We start from the raw sequence: 12,048 nt of genomic DNA on the forward strand, positions 1-12,048 counted from the left end.
AAAAAAACCTAGTTAGAGGCCACAGAATCATAGGCAGTTAAAGCAAAAATAGATGAGTGGGATTAGATCAAGCTAAGAAGCTTCTGTACTGCAAAGGAAACAGCAAAGTGAAGCAGGAACTAACAGAATGGGAGAAAATATCTGCAAATTATGTAACTAATAAAGGACCAATACCCAGGATCCATAAAGAGCTCTCTGGAAACTCAACAACAATAAAGCAAACAATACAGTTAAGAAATGGATAAATCTGCATATGAGAAAGTAACCTGTAATCCTATATTTAAAGCAGTGTAATCTACGATAGCAAAGAAACAAACCCAGATGTCAATCAAAACAAGAATTGGTAAAGAAACTTTGGTACATCAACTCCATGGAATACTATTCAGCCATTAAAAAGAATGACACTATCATTTGCAGTGAAATGGTCCCAACTAGAAATCCTTATGCTCAGTGACATGAGCCAATTCAAAAAGGACAAATATCATATGTTCTCTCTGATATAATGCAACCTTCATGAAAAATACAAGATCAATAGATACATAAGGGGGCATGCAGATGCATATATTCACCTAGCAGAACTGTATAATGGAGACCAACATGCAAAGGAATGAAGACACAATGTAGTATGCATTTTTACCCCCGAATAAAAGATGGACTCCTAATTACCCTGTTAAATAAGATGCTGAACTTTCTAACATTGTCCAAACCTACAATGTCAGGATACACTTACATAATAGAATGATGAACTTGTGGCTATTATTGAAAGACTATACTAGTGCAATAATCTAGGGGAAGTGGAAGAGGGGAATGAAGAGGATAGAAGGGGAAATCTCTGAGTGTATGGAACTGTATTACAAAAAAAAATTTAAAGAGAAAATGGATATAGGATATGAGCTGTCATTTTTCAAAGGATGAAATATAAATAATCAACAGACACATGAAAAAATGTTCAGGATCACTAGTCAGTATGGAAATACAAATAAAAACAGCATTGAAGTAGGAAGATATGGCAGCTCAACTGGCTAATCCTCCACCTCTAAGAGGCAACGTCATATATAGTCATCGATTTGTGCACCAAGTGCTCCACTTCTCAATAAAGAAGCATAGAAGCAAAGATTTTGTGTGTGTGAGAGAGAGAGAGGCCCACTCCTATCAGACAGTGTTCACAGTGCTGTCTCCCGTCTGTCCCTGCAGGCATGTGTTGGCTGTTTCCCACATTCTATCCTCAGTAAATCAGCAACTTGAAGCTCTCCTCTGCTCCTGCTCCTGATACAACTGTTATTCAAGTTCCATCAATTGCACTTCATTGATTCCTTTTTTTATTTACCATCTCTCCTAGAGTCATTGGATCAAAACCTGACTTTGTGTCACACTAGAATCTTTATTCTTTACAGTTGAAATGCAGCTAAACATTTTAACTTATGGTACAGAATCTATTTATAATAATTTTTAAAAGATTCATTTTTATTGGAAAGGCAGATTTAAAGAGAGAAGGCAAGACAGAGAGAAACATCTTCAATCTGCTGATTTGCTCCCTAAGTGGCTGCAACACTGGAGCTGAGTCTATCTGAAGCCAGCAGCCAGGAGCCAGGAGTTTTTTCTGCGTCTTCCACATAGACGCAGGGTCCCAAGCCTTTAGATCATTGTATACTGCTTTCCCAGGCCACAAGCAAGATGCAGCATAGAAAGAAAAGTAGCTGGGATACGAACCGGCATCCATGTGGGATCCCGGCTGATACAAGGCAAGGATTTAGCCACTAGCATATTGCCCCGGACCCTATACCAAAATCTTTGCTTCTATGCTTCTATATGCCGAGGAATTGCTGTCAAATTAACTTTACATTGTCCTTTTGTAAGCTCAATAAAGTTAGTCTGACAAAATGTCCGTAAAATTTTTCTTTAAAGATTTATTTTATTTTTTATTGGAAAGGCAGATATACAGAGAGGAGAAACAGAGAGGAAGATCTTCTGTCCGATGATTCACTCCCCAAGTGAGCCGCAACACCAATGCTATGCCGGTCCAGAGCCAGGAGACTCTTCCAGGTCTCCCACGCAGGTTCCCAAAGCTTTGGGCCGTCCTTGACTGCTTTTCCAGGCCACAAGCAGGGAGCTGGGTGGGAAACGGGGCTGCCGGGATTAGAACCAGCGCCCATATAAGATCCCGGGTGTGCAAGGCGAGGACCTTAACCACTGTGCCATCGCGCCGGGCCTGTAAATTTTTTAAAAAATATTTTCTCATCACCTTTACTTTACTGTTCTTTTATACTATTTTTAATAAAAATGCAAAGCAAACTTCTTGTGATGAAGCCAAATCTTACCTGGACCTGTCCCATCATGACTAATCAGAACTTTCTTCAACTTCCCAAGAGACACAGCCTTAATGGAAAAAATATCAACCTGTACCAGAAAAAGAGAAACTGAGTGACCAATAGGATGCATTATTTATTATTACTATTTTTATTATTATTAGTATTATTATTGCTTTGGTACTGCTTATAGGTGTCAGTCACTCCATTACTATTTTCAGATGTTACCATCACCAGCGGAAAAGTCTAAGACATACAAGGTTAATTTAGTGGTCAGGCCAAAGACTAGTGAGGAATGGAATCAGACTCTGGTAGGTAGCTCCAGATTAGGTGCTTTCCATTATTGTTTTGTCTCTTGGTATCATTTGTTTCTTAATAAACATGAAATGGAAATATGTATGCAAACACATAACAACCGGTAAGATCTGGGTGTTACACATCCTAGAATTGACACTAATCAAAAATAGCTAAGACTTGTGAAAAAAAAAAAGAATGCTTTTCTACTGAAATGTTAAGACCTTTTTTTTCCTGGTTATTATGCCCTAAAGGTTACAGTACAGCAATCAGCAGATCTATCCTACTGTTTATGAACAATCATTGTTTCTTAAATAGTTTCTCCAATTGTTCCTGTGCAAGTCTTCTCATAATGCTTGCATACATTTCTGTTGGCAGACAGCTGGATGAAAGGATTTGTGACTAACATACATAGTTTCAGATTTTCTAAAACGTTTGTACCCACATACACCATGCTCTAATATGCAGAGTTCTGAGTGCCTCATGCATGCCCTAATTAACATTTGTTACCATCATTCTCTTCCCATTCAGTCATCTGATTATATATAATAACATGCTTCCATCTTGTTTTTCTAATGATGATTAAAGGCTGGTGCCTTTCACATGTATTGGCAATTTGGATATCCTTTTTTTGTCAACTGTATCTTCAACTGCTCATGTTTTGCATTGCGTTATCTATCTTTGTATGGTTGAGCTATAGGTGTTTCATATATAGACTATAAGCAAGTCTTATGACAATGCAAATTTCACAGTATCTTTTCATACTATGTGACTTCCCCATTTACTGTTTTAAAGGTATTTTTAGGAACAGAAGACTTTAATATTAAAATATTGAAATGGGATCTGGTATTTTAAGCCACCACTTGTGACCACAGCATCCCAGGTTGAACTGTGGCTCTAGTCTCAGATGTTCCACTTATGATACTACATCTTGCTAATGTACCTGAGAAGGCACAAGTGCTTCTGTGCCTGGTAGCTAATTGGTAGACCCAAATGAAGTTCCTGGCTCCTGGCTTGATCCGGATAAGCACTGACAGCTGTGGTCATTAGGGGAATGAAGCAGTGGGTAGAAGATTTATCTGTCCTTCTCTGTTGCTTTGTTGTTCAAATAAATACAATTTTTTAGGGAAAAGAATAAAATAAGTAATTTTTCTCTTTACATTTAGTATGCTTCCTGTTTCATTTTTAAAACCTTATAGTCATCGGTACATGTGCATGATGGCATTATTTATAAAAATGAAATTATGAAGGCAATCCAAATATCTATCAACAGATAAATGGATATACAAAATGTAATAAATCCATGAGATGGAATTTTATTCAGCCTTTAAAAGGCAAGTTCTGACATATGACACCATTTACAAGAACTTTGATGACACTAGGCTAAGTAAAATGAGGCTGTCACAAAAAGACACAAACTCTGTGATTCCACTTATATAACATTCCTAGAACAGTCTGATTCATAGGGAGAAAGGAGAATGGTGGTTGTCACAGGGTGCAGGAGGAAATAAAGGGGAGATATTATTGAATGTGTAGAGTTTCTGTTCTGCAAGATGAAAAGAGTTCTGGGAAATTGAAGGCAGTAGTCACCAAACAACAATGTAAAGATACTTGGTGTGGTTGAAATATACATTTAAAACTGGCTATGATAATTAGTTTCATTGTATATGTATTTTTCCACAGTTGAAAACATTTAAAACCTAGTCTTAGGAGTGTTGTTGCTATGGTGGAATAAGCCATCACATGTAACACTGGCATCTCATTTGCAATCTCTGATTCAAACACCAGCTATTTCATTTCTAATCCAGCTTCCTTCTAACACATCTGGGAAAGCAGCAGAAGAGGATCCAAGTCCGTGCATTCTAGCATATGAGAGAGCCAAATGGAGTTCTTGGATCCTGATTTTATCCTGCTCCAGTCTTGGCTATTATGGGCATTTGTGGGAATGAATCTCTCTGTGTCTCTATAATCTGTTAGTAGAGTGGCACAACAGGCTAATCCTTCATTCTGAAATGTCAGCATCCAATATGGGTCCATGTTTATATCCCGGCTACTCCATTTCTGATCCAGCTCTCTGTCTATGGCCTGGGAAAGCAGGAAGGAATAGCTCAAGTCCTTAGAACCTTACACCCACATAGTAGGTACTGCAGAAGCTCTTGGCTCCCAGCATCAAATCAGCTCAGCTCTGGCCATTGCAGCCATTTGCGGAGTGAACCAGCGGGTCAAAGAACCTCTCTATCTCTCCTTCTCTCTGTATAAAATATGCCTTTCAAATAAAAATAAGTAAAGATTTTTAAAAGCTCTAGCCTCCTATTCAAAGAATGAAGATTTTTCTCTGCAATAGATATTATGCTACTTTTCACATATAGATCTGAGCTGGCATTGAGTTGATTTGGGGGGACATCCAGCACTTAGTACTAAAAACATAAGGATATAATTTATTCTCCCCTGCAATAATATCCAACTACCATAAAATCATAGTGAAAATTTTATCCTTTCCCGATGCTGTGTCTCAGGATGTGTGATTCTCTTCCTGGACACTGTATTCTATTTCTGTGCTTTATTTGTCCTGTCTTATACAAAGTGTTGCAGTCATAACTTGTCTTAACTTCATAGTAAGTCTTTATACCTAGTCCTATATATCTACCAACCTTGTTTTTCCTCCTTCAAGATTATTTTTGGTATATCTAAGTCTACTTCTCCACATAAATTTCATAATTAAATTGCCAGTTTCCATAAAAAGAACACTTCTCAGATGTTTGAATCGTGTTGCATTAAAACTACACGTAGATTGGAAAGAAGTGAGAACTTTATGGTATTGAGTCTTCAGCCCAAAAATATAAATTAAATATAAGTTAGTATCTTTCAAATTTTTTTTCAGTAAAGTTTCCTAACTCTCCATAGAGAATTCTTGCCTTGGCTGTCACAGTGACTGCTATGTAAGTGGGTAAAGCAACCATGATGATAGGAAGGACACTGGGCATGGCCATGGACAGACACTAACTTCCCTACTCTGTTCCCAGCATTGCTTCTGTGTTGTCTGAGGCTCAAGTCCAGAAAGGAGTCTGTCACTTAGGCTAACTACCGTGACCTGCACAATGCACAATTGGCACTGGTTCTTCCTCTTTCCTTCTTGTCCTCCCTCATCCTGTCACTCCTGCTTCCTGAAATACCCTCTTCCTATTGATCATTTGCAGGACATGCTTAGGCAGGGCTCACACAAAGCACATACCAGGTTATGAAGTTCTCTCTCCACTGCTGGATAAGAGTCTTAACTCTCGCTACACTCCATGTGACCTCGCAATCCTGACTCTCTGCTGTGACTTTCAGATTGGCTTCTGGATACTAAACTTCTGCTCGCAAGTGACAGGAAGCACCAGTTATGCTTGATTCCCTTTTGTATTTCCTTGTCTAATCCAGTGTCTATGGCACTCAGGCCCTAACTACCTTTAGAATCAGGTTAAATGGTATTTTAGCAAATGCCCTCAGTCATGCTCAGCAGGGTGCTAACTTTGTTACTAGCTGGTCTACCCCACCTGGAAGTGGAATCTTCAGGATTTTACTGTTGTTTAATAGGAAAGATTGGGACTGATGGTTGTAATGCTCCTGCATAAATCACATCTCTACTCAAATCCAGAACAGTAACAAGCACCGGGAAATAAGCACACCTCCTTGTTGTCCTGTACAGACCAAATGAATATCTCAAGGTATGTCTTTTAGTGTGTCTTTTAAGTTAAAATCTAAGTAAAGATAATGAGTAAAATATAATGAAACCTTTGTTACCTGTCCACGCAGGAACTTGACCTTGTTGTTCTTGGATTGATGAAGCCTTCGTCTCCCAGAGTCCCCTCTGGTACCAATGAGGTTGATAAATACATTAGACTCTGTTCCTGCACCTGGTTTTGTGCCAGTGTATGTGTAAATCTCATAAGTCACCACTGAAAAGGCAGCAATTTTATATTATGCTTCTCATTTTTATTTACAAGAAATAGTTATATGCTTATTCTTGAACCAAGAGTCTATATATATATTTCTTTAATAGACTTTCTCTTTGGTATTTGGCTCCAATTCTATGCAATAGGTGGACCCCCATTCAGACATACTTCTGGCTATATATTGTTTACTCTATTCATGCTTAGCTATTCCCAAAACTACTGTTTCCAAATAATTATTGTTAGCAATTATGCACTTTCATTAACCACTATTATGAGAAGTTACATTTAAAAAAAAAATCTCCTCTCTATAACTAGATGAAAGCAGTAATTTTTTCCCTGAGGCTTGACTGTGCTAATCACAGCTGGTCATTCATGCTGCTACTTCTTAAAGGTTACTATTCCAATAATGGATATTTTAATAGCCCTCTTGAAAAAAAAACCCACAAAGATCGAGAGAGATATAAATTTAAATGTAATTTTTTAAAAGAGTACAATGAAATACCAGAAAATTATAACCCACAAATATTTGACCTTAGAATTAACACAATTTCCGAGACAGTGGTAGGAGTCACTCATTAGAAAGGAGATTTCTCTTGCTGATACTACTAATATGAATAAGCTCATGGATACAAAGAGCACTTTTTATTCCAAGATCAGTGTTTATAAATCATACTCTGTGCAATTGAACAGTTGCATTTATAGAAACCCACATTAACATCATCCAAAGAACTCAAACATGAAACTCCAATAAGCAAGAAAACAAAGTAATTGAGGCACATTGCCTTTTTCTATCATGCCTGACCTTTCAGAAGACAAATGTGGTATATTGGGAAATGGTATCACTGGTGAAGATAAATCAGTTTCTTTGTGCGGTCTTACATACTCAAAAATACCCCAGAGTGAAACCCAGCAGAGTCTAACGGAAAATTAGAACACCTCTGTGAATTTATGACAACCAAAGAAAAAATGTTCAAAGCCACTCATGAAGAACAGCTGTTCTCACACACACCCTCTAGAACTGCCTGGATGCTGTTCTGACACGCAGCCTCTAGAACTGCCTGGATGCTATTCTGACACACAGCCTCTAGAATTGCCCGAATGAAATGAAATCAAAACTTCTGCTAGAATTCCCCATGAAAATGAGAATGAGGAAAAGCAAAACTTTCTATCTATACAGAGAAAACCATCTTCTGTTGGTTGACAATTTTTTTCTAATTCAGGCAGAATGAAGTTAGTAACAACTTTTTAAAAGGGAAGATGTTCAAAGTATGAAAAATGCATATTAAGTAACATGGTAAAGGAATAGCTAAAAGTTTTTAAAAGTACACATCAGAATCATGTTGGACACAAAACACATTTTTAGGACATTAAAAACATTCAGTCTCTCTGAGTCGTGGTACGCATTCACTGAGGAAGTCGCAAGGCTTGCTTGTGAACCTGCATGCACCTGCGTGATTTCTCAGCACAGCCATCTCAGAAGCTGCTATGCATTAATTAAGTTAAACACACATGCAGCAAAAAAGCTCTGACTTGCTATCTAAAATTCAAATAAGGAGAAATAAAGGTTTCAGAAATCAAGAGCATGGTGGTCATCATAATGAACATTATTATTTTCCCCAAACAGTATCAAAACTTAAATAATTTCAAATGGAAGATGAAAGAAAACACAATCTAATCCAAAGAAACAGACATCTCGTCGGAATCTGTAGCATAGACTACTTTGACAGTGGTAGATGATATAATTCGCTAAGCATTTGTTAAAGTTATGCCATAAAAGCATGTGGATTCTTTTTTAAAAATGCTAAATCCACAACCATAAATTCTAACTCTAGACTGCTTCATGATCTTCAGGGCCACATAAAATTTTTGCTTACCCAACTCAGCCCAGCGGGAGAATTTAAGAAATTCTTAGTTAACATTTTACTCAAATCCTACCCTAGAGCATCATGTGTGCTAAATGAGTCTTTGCAATTGAAGATTGCCATGAACACTTAGCAATCCTGCTTCTTGTGCCTGAAATGTCAAGACTTGTTGATTGAAAAGGAGAACCATCTACTTATCAAAAAGTAGGTTTGGGGAAGGTGTGTGACTTGGATATCAAGTACCAGTTATATACCCACATCCCACATAACATATCCATGGTTCAAGTTTCAGCTTCACTTAGTTTCAGGCTTCTGCTGATGCACATCCTAGGAAGCAGCAGATAATGACTTAAGTGCTGCAACCCCTGCCACCCACAGAGGCAGCATGAGTTGAGTTTCTGCCTATTAGCTTCAGCCTGGTCCAACAACATTGCAGACATTGTTGGCAGTCAACTACAAGATTGAAGGGGTGTGTGTGTGTGTGTGTGTCTATGACTTAAAAAAAATTCTACACATTTTGAGGTTGGCTTGATGGCCACTTACAAATGGGCATCCCATATGGGATGCCAGTTCATGTCCTGGCTGCTCCACTTCCCATTCAGCTCCTTAACTGTAGCCTGGGAAAGCAGAGAAAGATGTTCCAAAGCCTTGGAATCCTTCACTGGCATGGCAGATCCAGAAAAGCTCCTGGCTCCTGATTTTGGATCTTTTCAGCTGAGGTCAGTGCAACCATTTGGGGAATCAACCAACAGATGGAAGATCTTTCTCTCTGTCCCCTTTTCTCTATAAATCTGCTTTTCCAATGAAAATGAACAAATCTTTGTTTTGTTTTATTGTAACACATGTTTTCTATAAACTTGTTGATGACCCCGATTATGCATGGATTTCAACAATTTTTGCACCAAATTAAACTTACATTTTAATATTGTGTTCCTCGAATTATTTTAAATATCATCATTTCTGCTGATAAGTACATATTGTGTTGTATAAATTAATAAGGCTAAAAATTCATCTCTACCCCAAGAAACTTCCAAAAATGTGAAATAAACTTCCAGAGAAGTCCAGCAATAAATTCAGAATACAAGTTTAAAAGAATCTTAAATTAGCTAAAACACTCAGCATATGAAAGAAATGTACTTCAAGACATTGAAGTTCTACAGCATAGAAAAGACCATGTTGCCTGAACACATCCAAATACAGCTTAAACTAAGTATTCTGATTGTAAATGTTCATTGATAAAACACCAGTTTTAAGAATTATCTATTAAATATACCCATCACCACTGTTTGGCTAAATGTTTCTGAGAGCTGACTTACTGTCTTAGGTTATCCATGTATATTGGACACTTCTGCTCCCCCCCCCAAAAAATGAATTTCCTTTAATACTCTCTTTGGTGTTAAACTTTCCTTTCTGCCAATTAATCGGTAGCTTCCATTGCCTCTGAACACCTCATTCACTCTGACAGTCTGCCAGAGTACAGAAGAAAATACCTGTCTTCCTGTTTGCCACAACTGCCATTCAACTTGGTTGATAGCTGCATTATATATTTTCACATTTTTTAAAAATATCATCATCTCTAACACTCCTGTCCTTATATTTACCTATTATCGTTTCAACAATTTCCCCATATCTCAAAAATGTCTAACGCGGTTATCACCAGCAGAATTCAGCATTTTTCGACATTTGCTCTATTTAACTTATTTATTCCTTAGGCTTCTTAACTTATGACCTATATAAGGAGACCTATTATCTTCTTATTCTTGACTTAAAACGCCTAATATCTTCACCTACATTTTTTCCAGACATCACCGCAGACTAAAATCTTTGCCAAGTGTCTGTTAATGATGATCTACCTGCATCAACTCTAAGCATAACTCTGAAATAACTCTGAAATTCTTAAATTTTTTAATCCTTGCTAATAACAACAGATATTTTATTTATTTATTTATTTATTTATTTATTTATTTATTTATTTATTTGCTAATTTTTGGCTGCCCCAAGATGAGCATAATCTTCCCTTGATTGGTCAGTGGTATGGGGTCAGTAAGTTTGCTTTGGGATGGTAAACAGTAGACTGCCATATGTCTGGGATAATGCTGGTCTGGGTATCACTAGTTTTGATTCAAGACCATGAGATCCTGAAAAATCTTTCTAAATGGAAGCAGGCATGGGACTGTTAACTATATTATGACTCAGAGCCCCTTATCTTTGTGTCATTCACTTACCCCAAGTGAGTTAAACTTTATAGAGAAACTGGAAGCTATGGAAAAAATAGTGTGGCTCAACAAAAGAAACATCAAAGTTGTGAGGGGCTTAGGGTTGGATTTCCAGCAGCACAGACAATAATATAAGAAAGCACAGTTCAATTCTCCTGACTGCTCCTACCAGAACGCCTTCACCACCTGTGCTCAAGCCCCAAAACCACAGAGGCCAGAGGAGGTGCTCTTTGGAATCCAAACAGCCCACCAGCTCTAGAGCTCCAAGGGGAGGGGACAGAACAGAGAGCAACTTCCTGATTCCTCTGTTTCAGCTCTCTCCGTCCTGCACATGGAAAGACCCTGGCTTTGTCTCAACTTTACTATACAAGTAAAAACAAGTGAGAGCCTCACAATGAGAAACAAAAGAGGAAAAGCCTTCACAGTGAGAAACAAGAGGAAAATTGCAACAGGAGGGAAAAAGAGGAAGAAGAGCAGGAAGAGAGTGAGATGTGCACTTTCACGTTAGAGGAGGGAGGTAAAAGTCAGAGCAGATTAACTCAAAAGAAAAGCAGAATATTTTGAGTTTAGTAACCCAAGACACGAAAGTAGTAGAAACAAGAGTAGATGAGCAGAGGAAGGAAGCAGCAGTTGCTCTATTTGTTCTGCAGCTGCTTTTCAAGAACCAAGCACTGTGCCAGATGATTGGGCAGCACTAAAAGAAATGTAGGTAACATACTGCTACCAGGTAGTGATATCTCTCTCTCTCTCTCTCTCTTTCTCTCTTCCCTCCCCCCCTCCCCCCCACCCCACACACACACACTCATTCAGATCAGGATACTGGGAGGCAGAGGCATCTGTTGCTATAAAGAGTTAAGGAGAGCAATGGTGTAACAGATGACACATAAATAAGGCCAAAGACTAATAGGGGTTGCCAGGAACCATACAAGACAGCCCAGAAACCTACAGGTGATCAAGTATTACTCATGAGTCAAAATCCTGTGCCTGATACCCATGATCCCGACAGCCTCCTCTCATGGAGCCGTGCGGGACTGTGTCATCTGAAAAGAAAGCAGCCTGGACAAAGCCTTGCTTTCTGTTAATCAGAACTGGAATTCACTCAGTAAAGAGATCATTATACGTCCTAATTCTGGCAAACATATCAAGACCCAACGATGACACTGTAACTGAGACTTCTTTCCTACAGTTTTCTGCTGTGTGCTAGGGACCCGGGGGCCTCCCAGGAGTGGCACTGCCTGAGGGAAAGCCGTTCTGGGCAAGGCCTAGAACAAGAATTTCATTGATGTACAGAGAATTTTAGGAGAGTCATTGCTTATGAGAAACATGACTATCAATCTTAGGTTTTGAAAAAGAACTGTCTTTAAAACAAGGGTTTGAAGAAGCTCCTCTCACTTTTTCACTCCCTTCCTTTGTGCCTATGATCCAGGATTGAGTG

The sequence above is a fragment of the Ochotona curzoniae genome, unplaced genomic scaffold (assembly GCF_017591425.1).
Source record: "Ochotona curzoniae isolate NIBS_2020 unplaced genomic scaffold, NIBS_Ocur_1.0 contig_2318, whole genome shotgun sequence".
NCBI classification, from domain to species: Eukaryota; Metazoa; Chordata; class Mammalia; order Lagomorpha; family Ochotonidae; genus Ochotona; species Ochotona curzoniae.